At 33.9% G+C, this 19,462-nt stretch overlaps 1 protein-coding gene across 2 annotated transcripts in view; it reads left to right on the forward strand.

Moving 5' to 3' along the window:
- The window catches only part of LOC141447075 (uncharacterized), a 170,510-nt gene that overhangs the window by 19,407 nt on the left and 131,641 nt on the right, over positions 1-19,462 (forward strand). The window contains exon 1 of one of the 2 annotated variants that reach the window (XM_074114257.1): positions 6,320-6,456. The exons of the other annotated variant lie outside the window; for it this stretch is intronic. The gene's annotated coding sequence lies outside the window, so the exon portion shown is untranslated. Of the gene's footprint in view, positions 1-6,319; positions 6,457-19,462 lie in introns of those variants that run through there. 2 annotated transcript variants of the gene reach the window in all.

Here is a 19,462-nt window from a genome sequence, read left to right on the forward strand (position 1 = left end):
GGAAATAAAAGGAACCTCCTCACTGTTAAGAGACAAAGTAGACCATTTGTAAAGGGCATGAACGTGACTTATATGGCCCCATCAATGCTTTTAAGAGCAAGCAAAAGTAGACACAGATGTATTTTTAAAATAGGACACAAAAACAAAATTAGCCAACCTCTTGTTGTAGTAAAAAATAGACGAAACATCAGTGAATTCAGTAAAAAGTACTCGAGATTTTATTTTTTTTTGGTAATTTCCTCATCTAATGCGGCCTACTTGATTGAAATAGGAAACTGTAGTTCAAGTAATTTTCGTCTTTAGTTATTTACATTTTTTCTAGAAATATTTGTTACCACTATTCTGGTATTGTTAATAGGTTAGAGCAGCGTTTCCCAACCTGTGGTGGTACGCGTAAAATAATCAGTAATGGCGGACATAAAAAATTAAAGCATAAAAATATAGAAAAGATTTTTCCCATAATACATAAAAATTATTTTAATTAATAATATTATACAGTAAAGTTGTTAATATGTACAGTAAATAAGGTTAGCCTGTCTCAAGATATACGAGAAAATATAATAGCACATTACAAAAGTGTCTTTCATGGAGTATTTTCCCAAAACCCCGAAAACACAAATGATAATTGGAATTCAAACCCTTTCTATAAAGAAAATTTAGGATAAGCTACATCATTATCGATAAAAGATAAAGAAAATTTAATAGAATTATCATGTGACAGAACTTAAATGATAACTATGTAAAGATCTGCTTAAAGAGACTGATTGTAATGAGTAAGCTCTATCCAAGCAACATTAAATTTAATTGGTACTTACAGGTAGTTGGATACTTAATAGTTATTTATTTAACAACTAGGCGCCACGGTAGCCGAGCGGTTAGAGGCGAGACCTGCAAAGCTAATATGCATTGTGGTACTGGGTTCGATTCCCGGTCTTAGGCCTTGGATTTTATTTAGAGGTTAATAAAAGAAATTTACAGTAAAGTATGTTTGCTAGTTGCCTCCGTCCACGACACCTAATTTGGTAGTTGGACGTGAAGCCCCGCCTGGAAAAATAGGCGATTTCTTTACAATAACTTAATGATTTTTTTAATGCGTTTATTTATGCTACAATCAGTGCGTTAGCGCTATAAGTAACAGTTATAACAGGGTAACTAATGATAAGGTAACGAGTGGAGAAGTTACCGCAGTGGTAACACTCCCAAATATTAGTTGGTTAGTCCACTCTCTTCACTGGAGAGGAGATCACGAGGCCACACTGTCTTTTAAGACGTCTTGTCCGGGTTATCAGGAAGAGTTCTAGAAGAAAGATTTCTGAGCTAGAGGATTTATATGAGATTGCAGGCTGAAGTGGAGTTTTCTGTATCTTGTTTTCAGCAACTTGTGTGACAAAAGGAATGTTAAGTTCAGTGTGTATAGTCCAGGTTGGAGACATAAAAAGGAGCTTGTACAATAGTTCGAAGTTATTTTAGATTGTAGAGATTGCATCCTTTGGAGATTGGAGCGTCTGGTAATGAAAATTTAATGCAATTAAATTACTTAAATGATATTATTGTTATAAAATTTGAATAAAACACATAAGCTTTCACGAATGATAATGAAAATGGCTGAAATTACGAGTTGAAGGAAGAATGAAATGTTAAGTTACTCGCTAATTTGTGTAACTTTTGGCGTTTAATAAACCCATTATACTTAACTTTTTAAACTGTGAGTTTTGTTTTAAAGATATACATATATACAGACAATGAGACCGTTCCTTATTCTTAAATGACGAATTAGAGGTAAAATTAGGTTTCTGAATTGTCAATTCTTTTTACTTAGTGTTGCATTAGTATTATATTTACAACACCAATCTTGCCCTCAACGAAGTGGAAAGTAAAATTGTTTGTCTTCTCAAGAAAGCACTGGAGGATCTGGAACGTAATTAGATCATACCCGAAGATTTTTTTTTAAAGAGGAATCACATTTAATTAAAATTGCTCTTGGAGTTAATTAAAATAAATCTTGATGAAATGTTTAGAACAGGAATTTAATATAGCTCTAAAAAAAAAGAAGATATATTTAGATTTAGCAGCTAGTTATTTTTCTTTGGTGACAGCCGATGAGTGCTGATTGTAGATACGAATGAAAGAAGCATGTAAGCTATCATAAAATTTAACGTACTTGAAATGGAGATGAAGTTTATGTAAGTATCAAAATAAGCTGTGCTTACAATGTTAAGGAAGAGGGAAAAAAGAGACCGAAAAATATATACAGACTGTGTGAATTGAACCGTCTCCGCAAAGCTATTGCTATGCAGGTGGAAATTCCAGCTTTTCATATCGGAAAAATGTTTGGCATTTTAACAATAGTAACCACGCGAGGAAAGTAAATATACTGGTTACAGAGATGTAAGATAAAATGAAACACCTTGAATTGGTAAGAAAGATAATCTATGCAGGTATAGTAAAGAATAGTTTCCATGGAAACCGTTTCATTTTAAAACTGACGTAGGAAAAATGATGAACTCAGATAAGCACAATTCTCATGGTTTTAATTATAGTTATTTATTTAACAAGTGTGGAAAGTAGTATTTTTCCTCACGCGAGGCAGGGTTTGCACGCACGAGCGAGCGAAGCGATGCGAGTGCAAATTGCCGAGTGTGAGGAAAATACTTTACACTAGAGTTAAATATTATATTTTTTCTGCAACCATTTATTAACTAAAAAAATTAAAAATTTCATTTTTACAGTCTACAAAAAGTAATTTATTTATTATAAACATTTATTGTTATATTACAATTATTTACATTACTTACGTATTTACATTACTTATTACATTTTCTGCTGTTTCTTTTATTGATGGAGGAGTGTTTTCTAAACAGGAATCACTAGAATCCATTTTAAATTTCTATAAGGTAACACTATAACCTTTTTAACTGTTATAATTAAAAATATCTAATTATTTATTAAAGTATTATTTTTATTTCTATATTCCTTTCAATTTTTATTTTATCGTTTAATATTCGTTTTTTAATTATTTAGTTACGTTAAATAAGCTTATTAAAGTTTTACAGAAAATATTTAATAACAAAACTTCTTATATCAAGAAAGCACAATAAAGTTTTTCCACTCACTAGTGAGGAAAGTGACACTAATGGGAATTTTTCCCCACTAGTGTGGTAAAGTTGGGCATTACACAACTGATTTTAATTGAGTAATGAGAACATTCCTACATGGTTGCAGAAAAAAGATATTAATTTAGAAGATTTGGGCACAAATATAACAATCCTAAAGAAGAACTTTGTAAATTAATTAATAATCTTGAAGAGAAAAATAAATATGTACGCAATTTTTAATTATTTAAAAAAAGTTTTAAAACTAAGATCTTACACTTTACAAAGTTTATAAAGTGAACATGAACTTGAACTCCTTTGTAACAGATACATTGTATCTCTATACAAATAATGATAGTAATAGTAAAATAACATACTCGGAATAACAAATTTCCATTTTTACGAAGTGGTACAATTTAGCATGATGGTACGCGAGCCCAAAAAAAGGTTAGAGGATCGCTAAGTGGGAGCAAGAATATAAATTATTTTGATATTTTGTTTTAATCTTCTTAAGAGAAATTGATGCATGATTTAGTAGGCTGTGGTTAAAAAGTACCATTTCAATATCATTTACAGTTCTCTTATGCCTTCTAAATAGTTCGCTAAAAATTTGTGGTTAAAATAATTAGATTTGAAGGAAATTCTACCATCGAAAATATCACTCATCCATTTTTGTCGAATTCTCTTCCCCTCAAAACCTCAAAATAGTATGAGAAAAGAAATATGGCGTAATTTTTTCATTCATAAATTTTTCCTTGCTCACTTAACATTTCTATTGTAAGATTGAAAAAAATACTTAATAATGGGGGGGGGGGGGGAAGAAAAAGATTCGTAAAGAAAATGATTTTTGGGAAATTTACTACAGTAATGTGACTTCCGTTCTTAGAAATTGAAGAAACAGATTATCTTTGGAGCTCAAGTATGAAATACGTGATTTCAGATCTGGGTAGATTATTTGAGCAATTTTTTTTGGGGGGCGAGAACAATTGTATAAAATGACTGACAGATGGACGGATATTCAAACTGAATCCACTATTTCTCGTACCTTTTTTTTTAGAAAGCATGGAAACCAATTGAGATATACGAGGGTCGTTTGAAAAGTCCGAGCAAAAATAAAAACTACTTAATTTTTTAGGGTAAACCTTTATTATTTTTCAACATAGTCTCCTTTTAGGCTTATACACTTCGTCCAACGCTGCTCTAGTTTGTTGATCCCTTCCGAATAATAGGATTTGTCCAAGTCTGAAAAATAGCCATTCGTTTCTGCAATCACCTCCTCGTTTGAATAAAATCTTTTTCCCGCCAGCCATTTCTTCATATTGGGGAACAAATAGTAGTCCGAGGGAGCCAAGTCTGGAGAATAGGGGGGGATGTGAAACGAGTTGGAACCCTATTTCCATTAATTTTGCGACCACAACTGCTGAGGTGTGAGCTGGTGCGTTGTCGTGATGGAAAAGGACTTTTTTTGTGGGCCAATCGTGGGCGTTTTTCTTGCAACTCGGTTTTCAAACGGTCCAATAACGATGAATATTATGCACCTGTAATAGTTTTACCCTTTTCCAGCTAGTCGATGAGGATTATTGCTTGCGAATCCCAAAAGACTGTCGCCATAATCTTTCCGGCCGAAGGAACGGTCTTCGCCTTTTTTGGCGCAGATTACCCCCTTGGTAACCCATTGTTTAGATTGTTCTTTGGTCTCAGGAGTGTAGTGATGTATCCATGTTTCATCCACAGTGACGAAACGACGCTTAAAGTCCTGCGGATTCTTCTGGAACAGCTGCAAACCGTCCTTGCAACACTTCACACGATTTCGTTTTTGGTCAAGCGTGAGCAATCGCGGCACCCATCTTGCGGATAGCTTTGTCATGTCCAAATGTTGATGCAAAATATTATGTACCCGTTCATTCGAGATGCCCACAGCACTAGCAATCTCACGCACCTTCACTCTACTGTCATCCATCACCATATCATGGATTTTATCAATGATTTCTGGAGTAGTAACCTCAACAGGGCGTCCAGAACGTTCAGCGTCACTTGTGCCCATATGGCCACTCCGAAAATTTTGAAACCACTTATAAACTGTTCTAATCGAAGGTGCAGAGTCACCATAATGTTTATCAAGCTTCTCTTTAGTCTCCTGAGGCGTTTTGCCTTTTATAAAGTAGTGTTTAATCAACACACGAAATTCTTTTTCGTCCATTTTTTGAAAATCACTCGACTTCCTCGATTCAAACGAATGCCAAACACAAAGAAATAGACCGATCTGGCTGAAACTTGGTGTGTGTTCTTCCAAGAGATGCTACTAACTAAACATAACCTCGATACGCGCCAGTAGTGCTATCTCTCTGACTTTGCACGGACTTTTCAAACGACCCTCGTAATATTTTTACATTGTAATTATAATATTAATGTATCTTCTGTCCTATCTGTTCATGAACTTAATGTTTCACATTTCTTAGACACAGTAATATTATAATAACAATCTATAAATATTATATTATCAACAAGCCTTGAAGATGACCCTAATCCCTAAAGGTCGAAAGCTAGGCAAAATAATGACTGAAATTAGCAATATTATTTCTTCCTTATAAAATAAAAGTTTATTTTTTTAACTTTAAAAGAATTAAATTATTATTAATCTTACTTTGCACAGATGATGTAAAAGAAATCTCGGTGAAAATTATTATACAAAAAACACTTGTGCAATTCAAAATCCATTAAGTTCGTTTCTTTTATTAGATAACATAAACCGTTATTATACACTTTTTAATACTAAAGTTATTATGATGAAGTTAGCCATTTAGTCAAATGATATAAAATAAACTAGGAAGTACTTATGTAATTAGCAATTAAAAAGACGTACAACATTAAAAAAACTAATTCTATTTAGATTGAGATAAAGCTTTTAGTAAGAGAGCCATTTATCAATTGTTTTATTGTAAAATTACAACTCCATTTTGAATTGTTTAATTGGTAGAAATGACTTCAAAAACAAATTTCTACTTCTTGTCACAAGATAATCTTTTGACTAAAAAATAAATTGGGTCAATGCTTACTAGATTTATTTTCTAACTAATTAATTATTTCGAATTAAGTTTTTCGATTTAAAGAACTGCAAATTACACTAAATGACACTTGGAAGCAGCACTAGTCATCAGATAACCTGACGTAAAACCTACTTTTGTGTATTTATTCTCGCAGAGATTCCATCGGTTCAGCTGTAAATTAATTTTTAATGCAACTGCATTATTTTTAATGTATAAAAAGTTTTATTTGGTGCTACATATGTGCGGAAGCTGTTTAAATTAATTTTCGAAAATATACTGACAGTTTCTTTGATTAAGTTAACAGCCATCATAAAAAGGTAGGCATTCAATTTTTTGTTCAGTTTTCCATCTATACATATAACTTGCAATTTCAAAATGGTGGTTTCAAATAGTTTTTTTGCAATTTCCACAAGGGCCCTAAGTTTACCAAGAACCTGCTCTTGAATTTTACTGCATTCAGCCTTAAAAAAGTGATTTCAAATCTTGTTCTGTATTAAAAATTTGTTTTAGAAAATATGATGAGTAAAATTAGAATTTAGGTATCGATCGTCTTAGTGTAATTAAAGTAATTGCACTTCTCGATTTGTTTACATTTTGAAGTAACTTACGTTACTTAGTAGCAGATAATAGCTTTAATAACAGTCAATAGCTCGTATCCGCCCATCATGAATGCTTGAAACCTTATAGGGAATGCCGTTACAAGAAATTTTCTGTAGAAAAATCATTCAAATGATCGATTTTTACGTGAATTCGATGTTAAAAATAATAAATTTTGTGCATTTTGCTATTTTTAAGTTATAACCTTATACGAGGGTCGTTTGAAAAGTCCGTGCAAAGTCAGAGAGGTTATGTTTAGTTAGTAGCATCTTTTGGAAGAACACACACCAAGTTTCAGCCAGATCGGTCTATTTCTTTGTGTTTGGCATTCGTTTGAATCGAGGAAGTCGAGTGATTTTCAAAAAATGGACGAAAAAGAATTTCGTGTGTTGATTAAACACTACTTTATGAAAGGCAAAACGCCTCAGGAGACTAAAGAGAAGCTTGATAAATATTATGGTGACTCTGCACCTTCGATTAGAATAGTTTATAAGTGGTTTCAAAATTTTCGCATTGGCCATATGGGCACAAGTGACGCGGAACGTTCTGGACGCCCTGATGAGGTTACTACTCCAGAAATCATTGATAAAATCCATGATATGGTGATGGATGACAGTAGAGTGAAGGTGCGTGAGATTGTTAGTGCTGTGGGCATCTCGAATGAACGGGTACATAATATTTTGCATCAACATTTGGACATGACAAAGCTATCCGCAAGATGGGTGCCGCGATTGCTCACGTTTGACCAAAAACGAAATCGTGTGAAGTGTTGCAAGGACGGTTTGCAGCTGTTCCAGAAGAATCCGCAGGACTTTAAGCGTCGTTTCGTCACTGTGGATGAAACATTGATACATCACTACACTCCTGAGACCAAGGGGGAATCTGCGCCAAAAAAAGGCGAAGACCGTTCCTTCGGCCGGAAAGATTATGGCGACTGTCTTTTGGGATTCGCAAGGAATAATCCTCATCGACTATCTGGAAAAAGGGTAAAACTATTACAGGTGCATATTATTCATCGTTTTTGGACCGTTTGAAAACCGAGCTGCAAGAGAAACGCCCACGATTGGCCCACAAAAAAAGTCCTTTTCCATCACGACAACGCACCAGCTCACACCTCAGCAGTTGTGGTCGCAAAATTAATGGAAATAGGGTTCCAACTCGTTTCACATCCCCCCTATTTTCCAGACTTGGCTCCCTCGGACTGCTATTTGTTCCCCAATATGAAGAAATGGCTGGCGGGAAAAAGATTTTATTCAAACGAGGAGGTGATTGCAGAAACGAATGGCTATTTTTCAGACTTGGACAAATCCTATTATTCGGAAGGGATCAACAAACTAGAGCAGCGTTGGACAAAGTGTATAAGGCTAAAAGGAGACTATGTTGAAAAATAAAAAAGGTTTACCCCAAGAAATTAAGTAGTTTATATTTTTGCACGGACTTTTCAAACGACCCTCGTACAACATCTTATCTTTACCTTCCCTGTTTCTGATGAAAAAACATCTGGACCAATGATCTCCGTCTAGTACTAACTATTCCAAAATATCCTATGATGTAATCGCAAAGTCACATGCCATTTTGATAAGAAACCACAAAATAATCACTTATTATTCTTAGATATGAAGAATTCAAGGTTAAAATAGAGTGGCTTTACTTGTCGATATCGATTATCGATTTAATTCTTTATAAATTTCTTATTCAAAATGATACTTCCAAGGTTGAATTCTTTTAATATTACAAAAAAAAATTTTTGTGTTATTCAGGCTATAGTTATGTGCCTTAAGTAGATGTTAATAATTGTTTTTGATATTTCGTGTTTTCATATTGCCCTTTTTTTCATTTTCGCTTATCTTTTTACTGTGCAATTTTTCGATTTTATATTCTTTTTGGGATAAGAAAAAGTGGCTTTTTTTAAAATCAATTATTCTAAGAGTACCAGGACCTAGCAAAAAACCCCGATTTTGGAAACGTATCCTTTTTGAAACAAGAAAATAAAAGACATGAAGTTATTAAACAGCATTCGACCTTGGCCCTACGAACCAAGGACCTTCATAACCAAAGCACCTGAGTAACAACGCCCTTTTATTAAGTACGCTTTCCAAAACTTTAACTATAGGTTACAAACAGAACTATCACGATAACTGACCATACTTCTTTGCCCCTTCATCAACATCTCTTCTACACCTTAACTACATTTCTCCACCTCTTATTAAGGTAATCTAAATATTATCTTAAGTAATATAAGTTTGGAAGTGAGAGTAAAAAACTCTCCACCTCTATATTATATAGTTTGGTGAGTTTTTAAGATGGTACGGAGAGTTTTTTTTTATTTTATTTTCTTTTTTTGTATCATTTTTGTATATATTTTTATTATAATTATATACTTTAGAAAAGTAGAACACGGATCTTGAATCTTATAATTCTAACATTAAGGAGTAAGGAATATCTTTCTACCAAATAACAAATCTTTTAACAAAACATCTTTGTTATTCACTACTCTCTCTTACTTTTGTAAGTAAACCTTGCAAATTATTACAAATTTACCAAACGTTTATCCATATTTTGAGTTCAAAATCAAAGATATTGGGACGATGATGTGAATGCTAGTAATATTGGTTACGTTTTAGCTGCAATTAAACGCATTTAGTAGCTTATTATTATTATTTTTTTATTCTGTCTTAACCAGACAGGTGTACAGAAGGAGTTGCATAAATAAAACGTTTTAGAAACAAATAAAGTAAAAGATAAAAAATTGAACAGAACTTATACAAAAAATAGTAATAAAATAATGTAAAAATAATCATACTTATTGAGAAATAAACTTCTAAATTAAATTGTAACTTAAATTTAAATATTTTAACAGTAAATTATAAATTTTATTAGTCATTAAACGTGGATGAGCGTAACATTGCCACATTTACTGTATAAATGTAAATATTTAGGCAGTCAAATTTCGAATGCAGTGACAGTAAATGAAGTAGTTGTTCCTCTCTAATAATAGTGGTTAGAACAGATAATTGAGGTAGATATTTTAATCTAATACATTCATAAACCGGACAGATAATAAATAAATGAAATAAATATTCTTTTTCATGGAGGTTACAAAGAGTACAGAGCAGGTTATGATTTATTAAATAGGCTATTGCTTTGTGAACGATTTTAATAGAGAAATTACTGCATGTTCAAAAGTAGAGGCTTAATTAAATAGATGATAGAGATGTGGCTATTAAATAACGAGACTGATGCTGCTACAGATAGAACTATACAAGCGCCAAATCCTAACGACCGACAGCTGTGCAGCGTAAAGGCTTCTCTTTCGATTGCAGCATCTCACCTTGTTTGTAGAGAAATCAGTCTGACCGGAACTGTCGTTTGTGTAAGAGGTGTTAGTTTCGTTTTGCCAAAAACATGATACTACACATGTAGTAGAGCAACGTATTGTCGTGAAATTTCACATGAAACTGGGTAAAACCGCTACTGAAACTTATCTTTTATTAAAAGAAGTTTATGGCGATGAATGTTTATCACGTGCGCAAGTTTTTGAATGGTTCACGCGTTTCCAAGATGGCCGATGACCGCCCGGGTCGCCCTTCCACGTCCAAAACGGATCAAAATATCGATTATAATTAATCAAACATTACTACCGTGAGGTGCTTGCTCAACTCCGTGAAAGAGTAAGGAAAAAAACGAACCCGATTTGTGGAAGAACAAGTCCATGGGTTCTCCATCAAGACAAACGCGCCGGCTCACACTGCATTGTCTGTCGCAAGACGTTTTGTAGCCAAGTACAACATCTCAGTTTTAGGCCATCCGCCTTATTCGCCTTACCTGGCCCCATATGACTTTTATCTGGTTCCCCAAAGTCAAATCTGCATTAAAAAGAATAATATTTCAGTCCGTTGAAGCTTGTGAAAGAAAAAGCGGCACGCGTCATGCAGGAGCTCCACAGAAAAAGACTTCCAGCACTGTTTCGAACAATGGTAAATTCGCATGGAGCGTTGTAGGGATAGGGGAGGGGTGTATATTGAAGGTGTTAATAAACTAAATATGTATAAATTTAAAATAAAATGTTTTACAGCAATAGTCTCGTATTTAATAGCCACACCTCGTACATATTCTAAATTACAATATAGCCGAGCGGGTTAAGGCGTGGCCCACAAAGCTTGAGATGTATTCTTGTGGGTTCGATTCCCGCGGTCTGGGGCTTAAATTTTATTTAATGGTTAAAATGAGAAATTTATATTTATATTTATGGCGAATTCGAAAACTGAAGACTCTATATGAACAATGAAAAACCTGAAATACATTGTATACGGTCGTTCTTCCTATTCGTTACTCGTTCATAATCGATTGTTCATTCGATTGTTGATTGAAGAGAGTGGTCAGTTTGTTGCGGAAGTGGGCTGAGAAATTCTCCAGTTTCTAGTTGTTTTTTATTTTTAATGAATGAGTTGGGAGCTAAAATAAAAATATGAAAGAATGAGAGCAAAACTCTGAATGAAGCATGTGTAAAAAAGAGAATTGAATGAACTGAACAGGCTCTCCTCTCTCTTGATTGTCTAAAAATAAAAGCCCAGAAGAGAAATGCGTGGGGTTTTTAAGAGACACAATCTTTTAAGGAGAAGGAAGGATCCAGTCCGGCGACAAAAAACATTACTCTTGTGTGTATTTTTGTTCACATCGGAATGTTCAGACTTAGTGGGAGTCGAACTTTATTTATAAAGTCCGACTCTGAATTAAAAAAAAAAAAATATGTACAAGACAATAAAATGATTCTTTCTCAATTAAAAAACACACACAAAGACATCGATTATGGTCACGTAAAAAAAAGCTTTATGACTTACAATGACGTCAATAATTATAATTTAGTTACGAAGTGGAATGTGCGTTATCTAGTTTTTTAAAAAAATTATAAATAATTTGTTTTTTGTTTTATCATTTTGTTTTATTGTGACGCTCTAATTAGCATTTTATTATTTAAATTAATTTTTTTTTTGTTTGTTTAATTTGTAGTCATAGTGAAAATGATACTGAAACCCAATAAACCTGCACAGCAACCTAGCTCCTACCGTCCAATAAGCCTTTTACCTGTTTTTGGGAAAATACTGGAGAAGCTTCTGCTAAGACGTCTAATCCCTATAATAGAGGAATTGCTACCTGAACATCAATTTGGTTTCCGCGCATTTCATTCAACAACTCAACAGCTGCACCGTGTAATAGATACCATATCCTCTTCCTTGGAGCGTAAACAGTACTGTTCGGGTGTCTTTCTCGATGTGGCTCAGGCCTTTGATCCGGGTCTGGCACTCGGGCCTACTGCACAAACTTAAAAATCATCTTCCTTTCACCTACTATCTGATCTTAAAATCTTATTTAACCGATCGGTACTGCCGCGTTCGTCAAGGGCAGGCCCTCTCGTCCTTTATACCCATAAAAGCTGGTGTTCCTCAAGGAAGCATACTGGGCCCTTTCCTTTTTCTAATATACACTGCTGACTTACCTCTTTCCAAAAATACAATAGTTTCAACATTCGCTGATGATACTGCTATACTTTCATCTCACTCCGATCCGGTGCAAGCCACTTAGAACATTCAAACTCACTTAAAGCTTCTCGAAACCTGGTTCCGAAAATGGAAATTTAAAATTAATGAACAAAAGTCAGTACACATTACGTTTACTTTAAGAAAATCTGCGAGTCCACCTGTTCAACTGAACGGTGTAACGATTCCTCCAGCTGACGTAGTACGATACTTAGGACTGTACATTGACAAGAGACTCACGTGGAACCCACATACTCGACTGAAACGACAAGACGTGAACAGACGCTACAAGCTACTTAGTAGACTACTTGAGCGCAGATCCAAACTCGATGTGAATCAAAACTGACTATTTACAAGACCCTGTTAAGACCCATATGGACATACGGAGCAGAAGTGTGGGGCTCAACCAAATCCTCTAACTCCAAACGCCTACAGACATTACAATCTAAAATCGTAAGGAAAATCCTGAATGCTTCATATTACATTTCTAACCTTACCATACACACTGACCTACACATCCCTTTTGTCACTGACCTAATAAAGTCTCGCTACCGTAACTTTCAAAGCCTTCTAGCTCTCCATCCTAATCCTCTTGTCCAACAACTCTCCTCTCCTCACCTTCCAGACAATCCTCCTCGTCGACTGAAGCGAAAATGGCCTAGAGATCTGTTGTGATTAAATCATTGTGAAAGAGTCTCACCAGTGGGTGATTGCTCTAACCATGACATTACAAGAGAACTGAACCAGTAAGATCAAATTTACTTGATGCAACAATTGTTGCAGTTGTAAATATACAATTAAAGTGAAAAAAAAAAAAAAAAAAAAATTTGTAGTAAAATGCGTATTATTTTTTTGGAGAACTAGATAAAAAAGTAATATAAGAAATTTTTATTCTAATAATAGGTAGAGACTAATATTAATTAATAAGTATATTAATTAATATTAATTAATTAAGAAGCATATTAGAGAATATTAATTTTTAATTTTGTGGAGAATTCCAGCCAATTTATATAATGATTTTTAGTTCAACATCTTATCTATTCAGGACATCTGGATTTTTTTAAAATTTATATAAACTAAACAAAAAATAAAAAAAACTTAAATCCTTATTGGTCTTTATTAATTACATAGTTAACCGTGACTTATTTATTAAGTTATATTTTAAAATTATGAGTCAGCAAGTCCATGGCTTTTCACAATTTGCGGTAGTATTACTGGTTGTACGAAAGCACGAACTTAAGGAGAGTTTCATAAAAATCTGATCTCCTAAACATAAAAAAATGTGATCCATAAATTCAAAAGTTAGTTGATAGAAATATATAATTTATTATAATAAATAGACACGTTTTTTAAATGCAAAAAAAAGATATTGCATTATTAAAGTAATTAATGTAATTTCTTATTATGTATGTCTTGTTTGTTTAAAATTATTCTGTTAGTTAAGTAAAATTATGCAGTAGAAAGGAAACGAATGTTTGACGACATATATACAGGTATTTAGATGCACCATTTCGCTACGAAGACATAATATTCTCCACCAACATCTATGCTATGTGCTTAAATTTGAAGCAGAGCTAGCAAAGAAATATAAATGTATTTAAAAGTTAGAGCCGATTAGAATGAATGGAAGAAAATGATTAGAGAAGGATTACGGTGATTTTAATTTCGGTTAAGCTATAAGGATGGCAGGAATATAGAGTAGTGATCCATCCATTAGTTGTAGTTTATGTAAATAGTTGTATATAGTAGAGGGATGAATGTGTGAAGCGAATGTATTTATAAGTAAAAATGGAGAGTGAGTGATATTCTAGTAATGATAAGCACCTAGGCCATGCTGGCTGTATGGCGAAAACCAATGCCAATAAAGCCCCAAAAAATTCTGATAAGAGATTAAGTATACGATATTACCACCAGTATTCGTACTTTTTAACATTGTACGTTTTTTCCCACGTGTAAGTTAAATACCAACTAAATAACTAAATGTGGTTGGTGTAGAAAAAACAAAATTTAATTCTCAAGTAAAATATTTAAACACAATCGATCAATAAACATCTTATTAATTTAAAAAAAAATTTCTTAACAAGTTACAGTTTAAAAATTTAAGTATAATGGTTGATTAAACGGCAAAAAGTACCAAAATTTGTGCTCTCGTAATGTTCTGTAGCAATCAATTTCCAGTTAAAATAATACTGGTTAATAGTTTCGTTTGTCAAAAGTAATAGAAAGTAAACAAAATAAAAAAGAAAATATACAGAACTTCCATTTTATTGCAGGCCAAAGTGGGCGGTGGTATAAAACATGGGTAGGCGTGGCTGTAATAAACAGTTCTCGCTTCTGATTGGCTCCGCAACCAACCCCTACTTTTCACACTTCCATTCTTAAACTGGGATTGGCTAATTCTTTATTGTGCATTATTTGTATGAAAAAAAAAATAGTTTAAAGGTTTTTCTTGCTTAATATCTTGTTTTCTGCACTAATAATATGTTAGGATAAACAGAAAATTGGGGAATAATGGTTATTTTCTGGCAAACTAGGTAAAAGAAAAATTGTGGATCATGTTTCACCTTATTGTTCCCCACTATTTTGAATATTTAAATTGTGCATTTAAACTCTTTTAAAAAGTTTTATCAAGATAAAGATATAGCCAAAAAATTTGTTTTTTTGTTTTAGATATTTGTTTTTCTTTTAAAAAACTAAAATAAAATTTGTTCACTTCTAAATTGTTAAATATCACCATGTAAAATGTGTGTTAATAACAGTTTGAATAACAGTACTTGTTTAAAAAATAAATAAATAATAAATAAAAAATAGAATAATAATAAAACAAAAAAAATAAATAAATAAATAAAACAAACTCTGCCAAAGAGATTAGCAATAAATGTCGAGGTCGTATCTATCAATATATATTGTGCGGTTATATTTTTGCAACGGTCTTTATACTACAATAATAAATTAGTAATTTTTTTTTATTTAATAAATAAGATTATAAATTTTTGTAAAGGTCACAATATTTGGGTACAAAATTTGGCTATTTCATGACGTGTGTATTAGATACGAGGGTCGTTTGAAAAGTCCGTGCAAAAATAAAAACTACTTAATTTTTTGGGGTAAACCATTTTTATTTTTCAACATAGTCTCCTTTTAGGCTTATACACTTCGTCCAACGCTGCTCTAGTTTGTTGATCCCTTCCGAATAATAGGATTTGTCCAAGTCTGAAAAATAGCCATTCGTTTCTGCAATCACCTCCTCGTTTGAATAAAATCTTTTTCCCGCCAGCCATTTCTTCATATTGGGGAACAAATAGTAGTCCGTGGGAGCCAAGTCTGGAGAATAGGGGGGGATGTGAAACGAGTTGGAACCCTATTTCCATTAATTTTGCGACCACAACTGCTGAGGTGTGAGCTGGTGCGTTGTCGTGATGGAAAAGGACTTTTTTTTGTGGGCCAATCGTGGGCGTTTTTCTTGCAGCTAGGTTTTCAAACGGTCCAATAACGATGAATAATATGCACCTGTAATAGTTTTACCCTTTTTCCAGATAGTCGATGAGGATTATTCCTTGCGAATCCCAAAAGACAGTCGCCATAATCTTTCCGGCCGAAGGAACGGTCTTCGCCTTTTTTGGCGCAGATTCCCCCTTGGTAACCCATTGTTTAGATTTTTCTTTGGTCTTAGGAGTGTAGTGATGTATCCATGTTTCATCCACAGTGACGAAACGACGCTTAAAGTCCTGCGGATTCTTCTGGAACAGCTGCAAACCGTCCTTGCAACACGATTTCGTTTTTGGTCAAGCGTGAACAATCGCGGCACCCATCTTGCGGATAGCTTTATCATGTCCAAATGTTGATGCAAAATATTATGTACCCGTTCATTCGAGATGCCCACAGCACTAGCAATCTCACGCACCTTCACTCTTCTGTCATCCATCACCATATCATGGATTTTATCAATGATTTCTGGAGTAGTAACCTCAACAGGGCGTCCAGAACGTTCAGCGTCACTTGTGCCCATATGGCCACTCCGAAAATTTTGAAACCACTTATAAACTATTCTAATCGAAGGTGCAGAGTCACCATAATGTTTATCAAGCTTCTCTTTAGTCTCCTGAGGCGTTTTGCCTTTCATAAAGTAGTGTTTAATCAACACACGAAATTCTTTTTCGTCCATTTTTTGAAAATCACTCGACTTCCTCGATTCAAACGAATGCCAAACACAAAGAAATAGACCGATCTGGCTGAAACTTGGTGTGTGTTCTTCCAAGAGATGGTACTAACTAAACATAACCTCGATACGCGCCAGTAGTGCTAATCTCTCTGACTTTGCACGGACTTTTCAAACGACCCTCGTATATGTGTACATATGGAATAAACAAGATGTTTACAAACGAACAAAACAAAACCCAAGAAAAAATACAGAAAGGAAATAATAAAAATATTTAAGTGCACCTCTTCTTTGGAAGAGGGAACATCAACATCCAATTTAAGATTATACAGTTAATTTTATGATATAAAATAAATAAAAACCACTCCCTAAAGGTTACCACCTACACAAGACTTGCAACTACACTGCCAAGGTCCCCTTTAAAGCAGACACACTGTGGTGTATACAGCCTAATAAGGCCTATAAGGCTCTCTCCAAGGTGGCCACATTTATATATAGACAGCGCCTCACCTTAATGTGTCTCTCCACTCTTTTTTATACATATGTACAAGAAAACGATCAATGGTGCCTTGATATTAAAAGTTTTTATATTCATTAAATCTACGCTCACACAATATTTTCTTTTTGTATTCATTTAATTTATCGCGTGTTATTTATTGAAAGGCGGCCTTTTATTATATTTAGTTTTGAATGATCATGTTAGGGATGATTAATTTAGTTTTACGTCTTTTATGTGATCTGAATGGCATTTTTATTGATTTTATTACTGTTTTGATTGGCCCACAGACTGCGCTCAAAATAGATTCAATACTGTTCGGAAAATAGAATAGAAAATAAAAATTCTATTTTTGGGGAAGTCTATTCACCTTTCTCTCCCAAAATTGCCCTTAACCAGTTAAGCGTGGAATTTAGTTTTAAAAACCCCCCACAGTGTGCGGAAGTAAAATCAGACAATGACGTGTATACACGTCGAACGCAGAGCAAAACCACCAAAAGTGTTACAACAGCGTAATTTAGCCACTGCAAGCACTTTTTCTGCAATGTTTGGGGGCTTGAGATTTCAAAGGAGCATTCTGTGCTCTTTCAAAATCTTGCACCGCTTCACGTATGCATTGCTCTAGTTAACTAGGGAGGACGCAAGAGCTTTTACAAGGAAGAAAAGAGCTTTGAATTCTGTGCTGAATGAAATCATGGTCGTACTGAGGTTTGAACCTCTATCTAAGAGGTAAAAACGGGCATTGCACCAGGGTTGAGAGCTTCTATTTGTGTGCGGTAATTCCCCAATCTCTAATGCGGAGACCAAACATGTACCAACCACTTATCATTTGGCTGACTCCCTCCAGACCTCTCCGTATAAAATACTTGGCAGTTCTATTGGTTAAGATAAAGGAAACATCCCACCAAATAATATTCTTATTGTATTTTATTAAAAGTTTGAGTTTTTATAGTTAATGGCAATTTTATATTTTTCACAATGAGTATAGACGTCGAACACGCTTAACTACTGGTTAATGGCATTTTATAGGAAAATGTTTCAAAGAAAAATTTTAGATCTACATGTTTTAAGAAAATCTTACGTCATTTTTGTGGAAAGCTTGAAAAATCGAAAAAAAAATACGATTTTGTATTAAATTGATTCTCCCGGTTGATTTTTTGGATTTGGCTAAAACCTTTATTGGGTAGCAACTAGAGTAGTATTAAATTTGGTCTCTCTTTTGAGTTTTTAAAGATTGATTTATGATGGATACAAACCCACATCAATTTATGAAAAACTACTTCTGCGCACTCCAAAAGGGAACCTTAAAACGGATTCGGAAAAATGTTCTATAAGTTACAGAACTATAGCATAGTTATAGATCAAACAAGTGAAAAACTTACAGCACTTATAGGACACAATTAGTGCGCGCAAGTATGCAGAAAGGGTAGTTAATTGCCAAGATCATTCAACTAGGCTCAAGGCTTGCTTAAAAATAATAGGCATCATTTACCTTAAATAGCCTGATCTTATCTCGAAAAGTGACAGCACTATTCCCAGTAGCAATCTTAAGGTATCTTTTACTTGAAAATGCTTCTGAAGATTCAGGGGCAATCTGCGGTATTGTTTGCAGATAAGGCCTCTAAATGCTTAAGAGATTCCTCCTTAAAAGATTCTGGTAGCATTAGGTGACTAATGAACGCTCAGGAAGCAGCACAATGGCACAATCTTTACAGGAATGCTCAGCTAGAACTTGATTTTATCAATATTTAAGTTTAAAAAAAAAACAAAGTTGAATCCAAAGAGCTAAAAACAAAAAAAATTATCACCACTTCTATTTAATTATAAAGTCGGAGTCTCTATGGAGAGCCCCTCTTTTGGTCGCCAAAAAAGAAGAAGCATACTTCTTTGCCACATCGTGCAACAAATCTTTAGACCGTAAAAGATTGATGACCACAAAACAGAGTAGAGGAGAGCAAAAGGTAAATCTAAAGTTGGACCAGGCCTATGGGAAAAGATAGTCAAATGTGGTCACAACTTGTTTTAAAGTTTTAGACCACCCATAGTTGTGACTTTTAAAAGCTTTTTATAATTTTGTCCATTTTTTGTTATAGTAAATGTAAGGCTAACTGTAGTTTTTAATTCTCTGCTGTGTAACTCTTTTCGTTCGTGAATAATCTATGAAATATTTAATCTTTCTTAGATTTTAAGAAATTTGAGATTGATTGTGAATCTCCAATACAATTTTTGTGATTAGATTTCAGGGTGCCCCAGTAACTATGAAAGAATGGTTGTACTATTCCAAGCATTACTTACCTTTCTTGAGGGATTAGTATAGCGGTACTCCTTGCAATTCATTAAAATAAGTCATTTCAGCATCGTCTAGGTGCTAATCACTAGAATATCACTCACTCTCCATTCTTACTTATAAATACATTCGCTTCACACATTCATCCCTCTACTATATACAACTATTTACATAAACCTTACAACTAATGGATGGAGCAGTACTCTATATTCCTGCCATCCTTATAGCTTAACCGAAATTAAAATCA

The sequence above is a fragment of the Rhodnius prolixus genome, unplaced genomic scaffold (genome assembly GCF_049639745.1).
Source record: "Rhodnius prolixus isolate KJV_2025 unplaced genomic scaffold, Rpr scaffold_7, whole genome shotgun sequence".
Taxonomy (NCBI): domain Eukaryota; kingdom Metazoa; phylum Arthropoda; class Insecta; order Hemiptera; family Reduviidae; genus Rhodnius; species Rhodnius prolixus.